We start from the raw sequence: 15,238 nt of genomic DNA on the forward strand, positions 1-15,238 counted from the left end.
TTAAATAGAATCAAAAATTTCTTAACCTCACAAGGTAATTAATTCCTCAGAATATCAAGTTTATTCAAAATCATTAAACCTTGATAAAATTATTTCCTACAGGGATCAAAATCGCCTCATCACTTTGTGCTAAATCCTATCTTCCTTTGATAGTTCTAACCAGGACTAGTTCAAAAACACAAACTACAGCTCAAAATCTTTCTTTGATAAATCTTTAAACTTAAAAGTAATCAAGTTTCATCACATACTTTGAGTAATTCAAGGGATAAGACAAAAAACTAAACTTTTGTGCAACTGTAATATCCTACATCTTGTATAGTAACACAAAAGTAGCAACAAAGACATTAACAATTGCAGTTCAAGCTGGGAGTGACTGTTCTGTTTCAATTCAATGACACCACTAATGGCTTCTTAGCAGTTCCATGAAATCAACCAGCTGTCAAGTTGATGCATCAGAAGGAACAGTTATGCACTCCCATAAGAAAAAGCAACACATCAGGATGTTTGGCAAAACATCTGCTCCTTTACACTGTAGTTCTATAATAAACATGCAAACAAAGAAATGGGAAAAAGGGCAACAGAATTAAAATTCCAAGGTTTCCATTACAATCTCATATGCATTTTAAATAAATGGCTTACAAAAATAAAAACAAATTTCTGCCAAGTTGAATAAGTTATTTTAAATCTTTTGAAAATGCAAAATATTACTCAGATTGTTCTAGAAAGGCAAAACTACATATAAATTGTTCCATTTTAAAAACTGAGAGTAAACTATAGTTACCAAGTAAAATCTTATTATTATTTTACATACAAAACTCAAAAAGTATTACTAACATATGTCCTTCTTTCATTTAATGTGTTTAGTAACTTATGCGAACAGTATTCTAATAAATGCATTTTCAATACTGAAGAGTCTAAAAATATTGTTCAAGAGTGTCTGAAACAGTAAACGCTGCTACAGTTCAGCCCTAGTATAACATATAACAGCAAATATACTATCCCCTGTATTTCAAAATATGTATCTACTCCTATTTCTGTCCAAACCATTATATGAATACAACATTAAGTTCTTACAAATAATTTCCTATTTTAAAGCATATAATTTTATTTTCTTTAAAAAAAGAGAAAAACTCATCACAGCATCACAGGCTTTAAATACTTTTACATTCAACCATTCATTTCAAACATCTATAAAATCTGCTCTTTTCTATCTGAAACTTATAAGAGCTTCAATGTGTGGAAGTTATTGATTATGCAGCACAGTGACAGTATGTACAGTGTTTACAATAGGTGTGAGACATCAAACGTACTTAACTCCCATTTTCTTAAACTGCTTATCCTCTGTGCTTGCCATTTATAATCTGCCAAATCTTCTAGTCCTTTGTTGCATGTATAATTTAGAACCATCTGTTCTATGTGCTTTTAACTATTTAAACATTTTTCACCTACCTACAATTCACATAAATGTCAGACATTCAATTCAGTCAAGCTTTCTGTATTGCGTTTTACATAAAGCAAATCTCTAAATAAATAGCATAGCAGATAACACCAAATAAGACTGCTGCAGAGACAGAAACATACCACATACAACCTAAGTTTTTATGTGTTAGACAAATCTTTCAATGTACTTGGAATTGTTTCTATTAGCTTTTTTTGAGTTAATGGTAGTCAGTGTTTTTCCCCAACCCAGAAGACAAAGAGAATGCAAATTAAATACAGACAGTTTCATGTCCTTGTTAGAAGTAAATATGCTGACTGAAAATGACTACAGGAGATAGAATTCCACTTTCCCATTCAATTTGCATTGCCTCTTATTTATATACCAGTCAGTATATCATTAAGTTTGATCATGTGACCAACCGAACTTTAGTGAGGGGAAAAACTATTTTAGACAAGCAAATTAAAACACCACAAGTTTTTATTGTTTATCTTTTCATAATGGCTGACAAAAGAGCATATAGCTTGAGATTATAAAATATATTTTTAAATCAATGTTGCCTTTTAAACACTGTATTTTCACCAATCGTTTTACTTAATATCATTTTACTTAATATCTGCTACTATGTTTTTAAAGTATCCAGTATCTCTAGCTTTTTTTGAAAACTGTATCTTCAAAATGCAAAGAAATATGTAAAAAAACAGAACTGTTAATTACAAAAAGGGATCTAGGTCATCTAAAATAAGTATACATAAATATTAACCAAGCTGATTAAAGAAAAATCTACAGGAGTAGAGTAAATAAAAAAGGAAACATGCAAATATTCAAATCCTTGAAAGTATAAAAAACATACACAAAAGCCTGGTAAATACCAAAGACCACTGTTTCCACCATTTTTTCGCACATAGTTTTCCACCTGTTACCAAAACATAAAATGTGCAGACACCGAGGGCTCATTTTGAGAGCAGGACACAAAAATAAGCAGAACAGCTTATCGTTAACCTGTAAGTTACATAACTTTCACATGGTCGCTTAAAACAGGGAAAAAATTAAGCGAAAAATTTACTCCTGGTAAAATTTCTTCATAAAGTTTACATGACGTCACTGGGCCCCCTGAACATTCCCTAAACTTTGAATCTTAACCAGACACACTTTTTGACTTTCTAAGGTTTCTTCCCAGTCCTTGAAAAATAAAAGTTAAAAAAAAGAGAGAGAGACTTGGGAATAAAAATTGCCCAAGATGGCGAAACGCTTGTTGTTTAGAGGGCAGAGAGAAAAAAAATGGAGGATATTGTAATATACACAAAGGGATAAATTTCAGCAACTCGGCCAAGGACTGCAGCTGCTTCTCTCTTTATAAGGAAGAAACACACAAAAGATAAATACAGAAGGAGAGAAAAGAAAGGAAAATCTCCCAAACAGCAGGGCCAGTTCTGACTCTCCAAACATTTCCTTCCTTTCCCAAGTCCCATTTCTGGGGTTCGTGGAATTACTTTAAGAGGAGAGGAGCCGCGAATGGGAAGGGAGGGGGGGAAGGGGAGCAAAAAAAGATTAAAAGAGCGAAGAGTTGAGAACAGGAGGCAGCTCCCGGGGAAGAACTGCTAGGAGACAGTCATTACTGTAGGAAAAGCTCTGCTCCTCTAATCTCTACGTACTGAAACAGACTTTCCAGGTATCGAGATCTTTTCCCAGTTCCACCTGCCCCTACTCCCACCCTACCCCACCCAGCACACTTTCTGTAAACTCCCAAGCCCCAAGCTACTCGGGGAGAGAGAGCAAAGAGACCCGAATTGGGGGTGGGGGGTGGCAGGCGCAGCTTATCAGTCCTACAGGGAAGAGGGGGCGGAGGCAGAAAAGGGCAGCAGTAGGCGGACGGGGGGGGGGTATCTTGAAATTACCCCGGCGGGGATGGGGGGAGCAGCGGTTATTCCCGGGTAGGAACGGCGATCGCAACCGTGCCAGAGGTGATTTTTTGAGAAGCCAAACTGTTGGCGGCGACTGAGCGCTGGAAGCCTCTGGGAGGAAAAAGGACACGCGAAGCGCCAGCGGCCGAGCAGGGAGGCCGGCACAAAGGAGGCGGACTCGCGGCGGCAGCGTCTGCCCACGCCGGGGGAGGCACGGCCCGCGGCCCTGCTAGACCGAAGTCCCGCACTGACGGCTACGAATAAAGTTTACGTTCTCCTGAGACCGCACTCCCCAGCTCCCACCCAGGACCGCGCATCTCCGCGTCCTCCTCCCCCAAACTGCAATCGGGACCCCGAGCACCACCCCAGACTTCCAGCCAGCACAACAAAGAGACACACCGACCGGCGAGGGTAAACAGCCGCGGCCGGGCGGGCAGGGCGGGCAGGGCAAGCGCCTCCAGATAAGCAACTCCGGAGTCTAACCCACTCGCAGCAGGGCAGTTTATTCTCTTTTTCGGTTTCAAACGGCTTTACAATATTTGGAATTTTCATCTTCACCCGCACCCCTCACACCCGAGGATTTTAAACTCACCTTTACTTTCGAACTGAGAGTTGCGGTGGATGGGATTTTTGCCTTCCCCAGATGGTTAAAGGTTACGATTTTTGTTTTGGAAACCCCACCACCTCCTTATTTCTATTATTATTTTTGCAAGAAAAGTATAAGGAGAGTTGGAGTGGAGGTGAGATTAGTGATCGGCAAAGCCCTGGACGCCCTCCTTCTCCGTCTTCCGCCTCTCTCTCTCTGATTAGTTCCTATCCAGCAGCAGATTGAAGCAGGAGATGATTCTTCTCAAGGTTTGTTCAGCAGCTTCACTTCTAGGCGAAGGCTTCATGAACCAAGTGACGTCAACCAACAAGGCTTCTCTCTCTCTCCTCTCTCTAACAATGAAAGTTGCTGTTAACAAGGGAAAAAAGAGAGAGAATTGTTTATACCATTTCAGTTCCAATAATAAATGACCCATCAGCTCCTAAAGTAGCCAAGGGAGGGAGGGGGTGGCTTCTTCCTCCCAAGAATCCTGTAGCTTTGAGTTTGCACCGATTCTTGTTCCAGGAAAAAGTTAAGGAACTCTAATGTTTTGTTTTACTTTTAAAAGTAGAGAAGACAGAAAATAGGATTGAAAACGTAATTTTAAAAAAAAAGTACACGGGTGAATAGGGAGCGTAGATTAACCATGTTCACCGAAACTTTGTCTGTAAACTCAGAATTTGGTTAAAATCTAAAAGTCAACTAAATGTAATATGTTTGGAACTCAAAATAAAAAGCAGGACGCAAAATGGTCCCAGGATAAAATGCTACTGCCCTAAGCCAGGCAGGTTAAGCTGCTGTAATGTTTATGTAGTGAGTTAAAATTTAAATAAAACGTTAAAATAATAAGTCGTTTTAAAGTTAAACGTTAAAACTGCAAAAGGTAACCTCAATAGTCCCCACACACACACTTCTGAAAAGGCAAAAAAGGTGGGGAGAGGATAGCTAATTGTAGGAATTAGAACATTTAAAAAATCAAGTTAAGACTAGGTAACCTATTGCTCCATCTTTAAATTACACACGAGGTATGCTATTTGTCTACCCCACAATTTTTTCTAACTTCCTATATTTTACCCTTCCATTTTCTTCCACCAATTTCAACATCCTGAAACCAATAAAGTTAAACTAAAGGTGAAGTACACCCCATCCCCTCCTACAGCACACCACCCTGTAGTTTCCTAAAAAAAAAAAAAAAAAAAAAATTTTTTAAAGGCCTTATCCTTAGTAACGCTTTATTACCAAAGAAGATAAATAATTAAATTTTTTTTTCATTGAGGTAGTGTTTTTCCCCTGGAACACATTAAACGTCTCAAAAGTTCATATAACTAAAAACTGCATAATTTAATTTTCAGGATGAAGAGTAAGTGAAAGGTAACCTATAGAAAAATAATTTGACCATATATGTATATTTTGTACATGCATATGTGGATAAATGTATCTTAAAAGATGCTATTGTTTTATGTTTCCTCTTCAGCCACTGGCTGTGATTTTAATTGTGCTGGAGGATCTTCATTAGTATTAACACATGGGGAGATTTCACAAAGCTGCTTCATTAGGAAAAAAAAAAGCTTGGCAGACTAGGTCTTTTTGCATGCACTGAGAATGTCAGCCTTACCTCGGTCATTTGTAACATAATAAGTGCAAGTACAATGATTGCAATGCAGGAGCACTGGGGGAAGGGCAGAAATACTGCCTGTCTAATAGGGATATCTGAAAAGAAGGCTGCTCATTACATAGTAAAATGTATGCTAAAAATTAGTGAAGATGATGTCTCAGGAGACTGATGCTAAATAAATTAATGTGCTGATATGTTTTTAATTATTATTTTTGTAATAGTTTATTTCATTCTCGGGATTCACATTGAGCAGCAAAGCTGTGCTAGCACTTATTGATTTTTTTTCCCTGCCACATTCCCGGAATACAGATTTTAATCATTTCACTACACCACACTCAGTAATTTCATTAAAAACTGGAACCTTCCATCCCCAGAAAAGCATTTAATTTCAATGACATACAATTCTGGTCTTAGCAGAAAACTGTCTCCACAGTAAAAGCTGGCCTAAGGTTCAAATGCATAATTTAATCCTGAGTTTTCCATGCTCTGCATTCCTTTGAAGCTATAATTTGAGTAACTACCTAATAACTGTAATAAGGATAATAATTTCCTTATAATATATTATTAACTCATATTTAATTAACTCAAAGGCCAAGTTCTGTACATGTATGACTGGGTCAACAGTTCCACAATATCAAAATTTACTAATAATGTTAAAGAAAACTACAGATTCCAGTATAAGTGTGGAAAGCTAGCATTTAGATGTTACTTTAGCAAAGTAACATGTAAAAAAGTTGATGCATTTTATATAATAGGGGTCACTACTCAAAACAGTATTTTTAAGTATTTGGAAGCAAACAGGACAATTCACTGATATTTCTATGTGTAAATAAAGTATTTTAATATTAATATTTCAACAATCCGTTTCAGACATTTTGTCTAATATTAGCATTACTGCTGTAAATATTCAATTTTGAAAGTATAAAAAGAAATAGATTCAAATTGTTTCAATTTTCATATAAGAATTCTCTTAAAACATTTCTCTGGAAATAAAGTTGTGGCACACTTGAATAACTTAGATAACTAAGAATGTATCTTTTACTTACTTAAATACTTTTAAAATAGACTGCAAAGCATAATTCGAAGTTTGGTTCCAGTAAAATGTTGAAATAATAATACTGGCTTTGAAGATGGTACACTGGCTTTCCAGACAATGTTTCATAAGAATATGTAATCTACATTGGCTAGTTTTTTCAGAAAGCACTGTGGGGAAAACTATTTAACATAAGAAAACTTTAGTAATTAAAATTTTTAATATATGCCTAATCAATAGAAAAAATGGTACACAGATAATGAAAGTGACTAACTTACATATATATGTATAATTTCAAGTTGAAGCCATATATAACCCAAAGTTTTTTTTCTCTTGGCTGAATAATGAAGTAACTTAAAATTAAGTGTGTCATCAAAGGTTGGAATAAAGGGTAAATGTGGTAATAGTAAAGAATTTGATTTTGGTGTGTTTAAAATATTTAAAAACTATTTTTATTATCATCAAGGGCTCTTTACATAGTTTGAAAAATATTTTTTAAATACAGCTGACAAGTGAAAAACTCATAGATTGATATAATAAAATGAATTTCTCTATTTTAACAAACTTCAATTTTTATATTAAAATATGTTTAAAATAATTTGGTGTTTGATAATTCAAATATATTATTATCCAATTTAATCTATACCTTTAAGACTGATTTAAAAATAATGAAACATTAAAAATTTTAAACTGGATTACTCTAGTATTTGATACCCGCTTACTAGGAAGTTATGGTTAAATTATTTTTAAATATGATTCTTTCCCTTTTTCATGTTACCACATTTGATTATTTCAAAGATGGCATCATAGTCATAGAGTTGGGGGGGAGAAAAATAATTGTAAGTTACAAAATAATTTGGCTCCCATAGCACTTAGTCTTCTACTTAAGTTCATCATCTCAATTAGTACTGGATCATGTACAGAATTATAAAAGAATTTAATGATCAAATAGATCTTTGCCAATATAAGTACAATTCTATATGTGACATACACCTAGACTAATTATTCATACCAATAATTAATCTAAATTAGTACCATAAATTAATTATTCTACCACTATAGACTAAGTTGTACTTTTTTTTATAAAGCATTATCTATTCTTAGGACCAAGACAGAACTTCATAAACAGGAAGAGATAAAGATGGACAGGTATCCTACAGTAGGTTCGGTTACATGGACCTTCAGAGAGTAAAGAACTGTCATGTGCAGAGAACAAACTCTAGGCAGACTACGAACTACAAAAAGCCAAACAAATGAGAGATCTTAATAGCAGAACCACCTGGCCACTGTCATGTCTTGTTTCTGTTTCAATCAGTCCAGACTAATGAAGGTTTATTTGTTTTCATTCACTGAACAAACATTTGAGTGCTTGCTATATGCTATGAACTCTGCTAGAGGCTGGAAAAAACATGAAAGCTCACATTCTAGTTGATGTTGAAAGTGTGAAATTTCTGGGATATCAGAGACTTAAAAAAATCGTATTATAAAGATACAAATGATAAAGTTTCGCTAGAATAAAGAGGATGGATCTACTGATTCTGACTAAGAGTCTATATAAAAGCTTTATCAAAGAAAGGCCATTTGAACTGCATCTCAAATACTGAGAGCTTAGCAGGCAAAGAAGGCGGGAGCAAATTCTAAGTGAAAGAAAGAAACCATAAATGTATTATAAAAGCTGCCAGGTCTGATGTCCATCCAGTAGTCAGAAATTCAGTGTAACAGGAATACTCGGTGTGAGTTGTAGAATAACAGGGACTAAGGAGGAAAAGGAGGCTGGGACATGTGAGTGCAAGGCCTTATGTGCCTTGGTTGAACTTATCCTGAAAGCCAACAAAGGTCAGCAAAGAAGTAACATGATCAACATTATTTTTAGGAAAAAATTAACTGACTAGATAGTGAAGATGATAGACTATATTATGAAGAGTTATCTTAAGAGACCATGAGAAAATGGTAAAAGACAGTGGTACTGGAGGTTTAAAGCAAAGTAAAATGTAGATTTTGTGACAAACTCAGTTAAAGAAAAGGAAGGATTAAAGGAAAACTAAATTTCTGGCTTAGGGAACTGGGCAATTGCTGCAGTCATTTAGTCAGGTCCAGAATACAGAATACATAAGGGAAAACAAATCATAAGTTAGTCTGGAATTAGAACTTGAATTTATGCTTTATAGGTCATTTTTAAATGGGATTATTAAAATCAACTGAACAGTTTTTTCAAAATGTGCATACCCAGGCCCAGTATCTAGAGACTCACTACGTCTGGGTGGGGTCAAGTGTTTATTTTCTTTTTTAAAAAACTCTTGATAGTGCTTCCAATAAACACTGCTGATTCAGAACACTGTTAAGGAACTTCCCTGGCAGTCCAGTGGTTATGACCACGTTTCCACTATAGGGGACACAGGTTCCTCCTGGTGGAGGCGCTAAGATCCTACAAGCCATGAGGCCAAAAAATAAAAATAAAAAGAATGTTGCTACCAGCATAAATTGATTATAAAATTCATTTGGAATTAAAAAACAAAACAAGAAAAGCCTAGAAAACCCTGAAAAAGAACATTGAGAGTGGGGGGGGGTGTCATATCAGATATTAAATATGCTATAAAGGCTTAATAATTTAATGATAGCATTGGCACATGAAAAAAAAAGACCAATAAACAAAATAGAAAGTTGAGAAATTACCCAAGTGCATATATATGAAAATTTAACATAGATAAAAGCTGTATCTCAAAGCAGTAAAGAAAAGATGGACTTTTTCATAAGTGGTGTTGAGATAACTGAGTAGTCATAAGGAAAAAGATGAATTTGGATCTGTTCCAGGAATAAATTTCAAAAAGATCAGATATTTAAATATAAACATTTGAACCATTCAAGTACTAGGAGAAATTATGGGTCAATTCCTCTGTAAGTGAAGAGTAGGGAAAATGTTCCTAGCAATGGTCAAAACTAGATGAAGTGAAAATATGAAAAACATTTGTAACATATAAGAGACAATTTAATAACCTTACATATAAAGAGTATCTAAAAATGAATAAAACAGCAACACCCTGAGAGAAAAATGGCAAGAGATATGAACAGACATTTCACAGAAAAAGAAATGCAAATACCCCTTAAATAGAAGCATTCTCAACCTTCTTCATAAGAGAAATGCAAATTAAAATCACTGAGATACTATGTCTCACCCAACAAATTGGGAAAAATTCAAAATTTTCACAGCACAGCCTGTTAGTAAGGCAGTTGTAGGGAAAAGGAACACTCAAATATTGCTTATTAGAGTGAAAAATAGAAAAAGCCCAACAAAATAGATGTTCATGGAATCTAGCAAAGTTACATATACATTTTACTTTTTGTCTGGCAAATCCCACTTCCAAGAATCTGACCAACACTGAAAAAAAGAAGTTATTCATTGAAGCATTGTTTCTTATAGCAAAAGTTTCTATGAAAATTAATACAGAATCCTCAATAAAATGTAGTCTGAAGGTCAAAAGAAGGAGCTGTACCAGTTAAAGTCCACACAGATCCCAACAGAAAGAGACATACCATGCATCTCCCCCTGGAAGTAATATGGTTTTACTACAAATGCCAGCAAGAGGAAGAGATTGCCTGGCTCAGCCAATGGGACTGTCACAACTCGGTCAATTAAGAGCCATTACACTTTGCATTCTTGGTTTCCTCCAATGGACTTTTTATCAACATCTCTCCTGACTCTCCCATCTCCTCTATAATAATTTTCTTTGCTTTATTGAACTTGCTTGTGGTTCACACAGTTGCATCTCCCAAACTGCAATTCTGTGTCGCTCCCTAAGAAACCCCCCTTTTGCTGGTAAAATAACTGCTTTTCATTGTTTTAGGCTAACATATGGAAATAACCCACAAGACCATCATAGTGGAATGGCTGAATAATTACGGTACATACATACAGTGAAGTACTATGTAATGTTTAAAAGGGAATAAAGAATATATGCAATATAAAGTAATTCACTGTCAACACCAGTATATATATTAAGTAAAAATATCAAAGTGGAAAAAAGCATCTATGGCATATTACCATTCATCTATCTCACTTTTTAAATTAAATGAAAAGTCAAAACCTTAAAACACATAGTGTTAGTGGCTCAGACGTGTCCAACTCTTTGTGACTCCATGGACTGTAACCTGCAAGGCTCCTCTGTCTATGGAATTCTCCAGGCAAGAATACTGGAGTGGGTTGTCATTCCCTTCTTCAGGGTATCTTCCCAACCCCAGGGATCAAACCCAGGCCTCCTAAATTGCAGGCAGATTCTTTACCATCTGAGCCAGCAGGGAAGCCCTTAAAAATGGTTACCTGTAAAAAGGAAGGGAAACAGAGGAGCAAAGATGGAATAACAGGAAGTTTTCTCATAAAAATGTGATTTCAGAAACAGAGAATATATATAAATATAATTTACAAATTATAAAACAAAAATACATTAAAATTTTAAAGTGATCCTATCTAAATGAAATAAGTAAACTTAATTATGTATGGAGTTGGTGGCATAACCATACAGAACATTTCTAAGTGACTTTAAACATGGTAGTTTTTTATCTTTCTTTTTTTTTTTTTGCCACACCATGCAGCATGTGAGACCTTAGTTCCCTGGCCAGGGAATGAACTTGCATCCCCTGCATTGAAAGCACAGAGTCTTAACCAGTAGACCACCATGGAAGTCCCAGGAATTTTTAAAAACCATATTCAAACACATTAATTTAACAGTACTTTCCTCATAGGATTTAACCTAAGAAATAAACTTTAAAGCAGCAACAATAAAACAAGAACTTAAATTGTTATCATCAGCCACAGTTTAGTAGTATTAGTTGGTGGTGTTATTGTAATTAGGGGCTTCCTAGGTAGCTCAAGTAGTAAAGAATCCTAAAATACAGGAGCCACAGCAGACACAGGTTCAATCTCCCGCGTCTACAGCAAGATCCCCTGAAGGAAGAAATGGCAACCCACTCCAGTGTTCTTGCCAGGGATGAACAATCCCAGGGATGGAGGAACCTGGTGGACTACAGTCCATGGGGTGGCAAAGAGTCGGACGTGACTAAAGCAACTGAGCACGCACACACGGGCACATTATTATAATTATATTGCATGCATAGTCTGAGAAAAAGCAAATGGATAGTTAAGTTGGTGTTTTGGCTGAGGGACAAAAAACAACAGATGTAAAATCAGTGAGTTACACAAAACTTCTGTGATCATGAATTTGAACTGGATATATCAGAATGAACTATAATATTTTACATTTAAAAATATATGTATTTCTTAGTTCTGCCCACTGTAAAGGCCTAAAAACAGGGACTATGCAGTAGCAACAAGCACATACTTTTGTATCCAATTATTGACAGTAAACATCATTTGCCCTTGAAACAGATTCCTTGAAGTAAAAGCTGATTCTAGTTTGGGGATAGGAAATGTTCAAGGTAAGCCTAAAATATCCTATCATACTATTAATCATGAAAACTATCAAAGACTACTGGGGTAATGTAAAAGGACTTGAGAATAAATGTGAAAAAGCCAACTTGAATTGGTTCCCACTGGCCAAAATGAGACAATTTAAGCTTCTTAAGAATAACTAAAATGGATTGCAGCATAACAAATACAACTTAATACATGATTTCATAGTGATACTTTAAAAAGCCCATTATTCACCTTTGAAGAATGCTAGGGAACCATCTCATTATTTTGAAAGCTGGTAAATAAAGGAAACAATTTAAGGTTATTCAACATTTCATACCAAATGTACCTTCAGTTCAGTTCAGTTCAGTTCAGTCGCTCAGTCGTGTCCAACTCTCCGCGACCCCATGAATCACAGCACGCCAGGCCTCCCTGTCCATCACCAACTCCCGGAGTTCACTCAAACTCACCTCCATCAAGTTGGTGATGCCATCCAGCCATCTCATTCTCTGTCATCCCCTTCTCCCACCCCCAACCTTTCCCAGCATCAGACTCTTTTCCAGTGAGTCAACTCGTCTCATGAGGTGGCCAAAATATTGCAGTTTCAGCTTTAGCATCAGTCCTTCCAATGAACACCCAGGATTGATTTCCCTTATTTGAAATTGTATTTGTATGTATACATATATATGTATAAAGGTGTGTATATGATATATATGTATGTACGGGTAGATACATATATGTAACAAGATTTGAACATAAGATTAAAAAAATTTTTTAATGTTATTTGCCTGTACGTGATTCATGGGGTCGCAAAGAGTCGGACACGACTGAGCAACTGAACTGAGCTGAACTGAACAGTTACTGTGATCAAGCATACGATTTACCTGTGAGTTTCAAGGAAAATAAAACAAAGAGGGTTCAGGATACTATTCTTGTCTGGTAAATAAGAAAATAAGCAATTCATTAATACAAACTTAAAACCTTGGAGTAAAATACTGAAATTTGAACCCAATCTTACAGCCAATGCATAGACATCATCTGTATGGTCTTTCTCATAGTAATACTCTGTAAAAGCCAAGGGCATGATGATGACTATAATTAAGTTCACTGCATTAAATAATTAACAAGTCAGTCATATAAGGCTATGTAGGTTATGCATGGGATCACTACAGGGGCAGCAGCATAATGAATCCAAATCATACAACGACATGTAGTCAAAAGTTAAATCTTTAAGAATTTTGCAAGCTACTTTTTAAGGATGAGATGGTTAGATAACATCACTGACTCAACGGACATGAGTTTGAGCAAACTCCAGGAGACAGTGAAGGACAGGGAAGCCTGGCATGCTGCAGTCCATGGAGTTGCAAAGAGTCAGGCAAGACTTGGCAAATGAACAACAACTTTTTAAGCATAGCTATTATTTATTTATTTATTTATTATATTTATATTATTTATTATATTATTATTACTTTTTAAGTGATATCTTCAAACATATTAAAAATAAATACAACTCATCACTTATTTTATTATGCTTTACTAGTATTGATGTCCTCAAGGTTATTCATGCCCCACAGAAAAAAATGATACAATGGTGTGTTACTGCCCATCTCTTCCCAACTCTATTACCAGTGACGTCACATTGGTAGCTTGAAATAGACCACCGTGGGAATGTTCACAATCTAGAAATCAGCAAACACTATAAATCAGGGCATAAGCTTAATGTTTTATTAATAGTGTAGACTTTAAAAAATGATTTAAAAAAGTTAATAAAATTAAATTATAACACTGAAATAGCACAAAAATGGAGAAATAATTTTCTAAACCATTTTAAAACTACTAACAAATTGTGAGAAGTCACATCATTGATGAAAAAAGTAAGGACTGTTTCATTTTCATCTTACTCTTCGAAAAAAATATCAATGACTATGTATGTTAGCACTACATTCTTCAACAACTGCACAATTATAGGCTGACTACAGATAGGGCTATAGAAACAAGAATTTGGCAAAAATCAACCAAAGCATTCTATAAGAATCAATTGGCTATGTAGATTTTACAATACAGTATTGTATATGCTATTCTTTGTAAGTTGTATATATTTTTACATCCACAAAGATTTACCAATACACCTCTGTTGGGGAGGATCACAGTCACTAGACCTTGAGGAGTGCTCTATCCAAGTGAGAAATGAAAATACTCCAAAATACCTGGTACAACGTGTTAAATACTCTAACAGAGGTATTGAAAGTGAAAGGAATACACATTGCATGCGCCTGTGTGCTAAGGGGCTTCAGTTATGTCCAACTCTTTGTGACTCTATGGACTGTACCCTGCCAGGCTTCTCTGTTAGAAGTGGTTATTTTTTTTCTGGTGGAGATGGGGGAAGGAAAATGAATATCCTGATTTGTGAAAGAATCCATCTCACAGTAATAAAAGCTTCTTTGCATTATAGTCTGTCCTAATGTGTTATTTTCAGCACTAAACTCTGTAATAATTTAGCTCTGAAAGGCAGTTTTTAAGTTCTACAAGGTACTGATACGTGCCTTGGAACAAGCCGTCTGAAATCACAGAAACAGTCTTTTTTAGGGTCATGAAAGTTACTTTATTTTATTTTTAACCATATGGCCTGTGGGGTCTTAGTTTCAACACCAGGGACTGAACCTGGATCAGGGAGTAAAAGCACCAGTCCTAACCACTGGACAGCCAGGGTATTCCTATGAAGAAATATTTCAATCTCATATCAGATTTCAAAAATTCACAACTACCTGCCCTCTTGACAGCTAGCCTGTTTCAAGTCGAAAAACAAGAGCTTTCTATTTCACAGCATTTTGAAAAATATACACTCAAGGACCAAAATTCAGTCATAAGTGCAGTTTTCATGATTTCCTTTAAAAACTGAATCAAGATCACAGTCCATATTGTTTATAGACAATTGTGCTCTGGGAATAATGTACTATGAGAATTAATATTCAACAGTCAACTCTCTAACTGTAAACAGTGTAGTTATGTTTCTGTATTTTGCTTGTACTCTGTCAATACTGAATCCAACAAACCTTTTCCAGAAAAATCTTTGGTTCAAAAAATAATCACAAAGCAAATTTTAAAAATTTCTTCCCCTTTAAGCATGAATTGTTAGTGACTAAAAATAAAAACAAACAAGAAGTTGTCTACGACTTCTCCCTCATCAATAATAAAAGGCTCATGTGTGCTCCTTCTATAGAAGGTGGTATCCAACTATGAAGTTTCGATTAGCACGCA

At 35.5% G+C, this 15,238-nt stretch overlaps 1 protein-coding gene across 17 annotated transcripts in view; it reads right to left on the bottom strand.

Moving 5' to 3' along the window:
* BAZ2B (bromodomain adjacent to zinc finger domain 2B) overlaps nt 1-15,238 on the bottom strand; it is a 418,491-nt gene that overhangs the window by 328,255 nt on the left and 74,998 nt on the right. For 16 of the 17 annotated variants that reach the window (XM_055397444.2, XM_055397442.2, XM_055397446.2 and 13 more), the window contains exon 1: nt 3,935-4,369. The gene's annotated coding sequence lies outside the window, so the exon portion shown is untranslated. Of the gene's footprint in view, nt 1-3,934; nt 4,370-15,238 lie in introns of those variants that run through there. The other variant, XM_055397431.2, reaches the window with a different exon arrangement.

The sequence above is a fragment of the Moschus berezovskii genome, chromosome 2 (genome assembly GCF_049115385.1).
Source record: "Moschus berezovskii isolate FMDL1 chromosome 2, NW_MosBer_1.0, whole genome shotgun sequence".
NCBI classification, from domain to species: Eukaryota; Metazoa; Chordata; class Mammalia; order Artiodactyla; family Moschidae; genus Moschus; species Moschus berezovskii.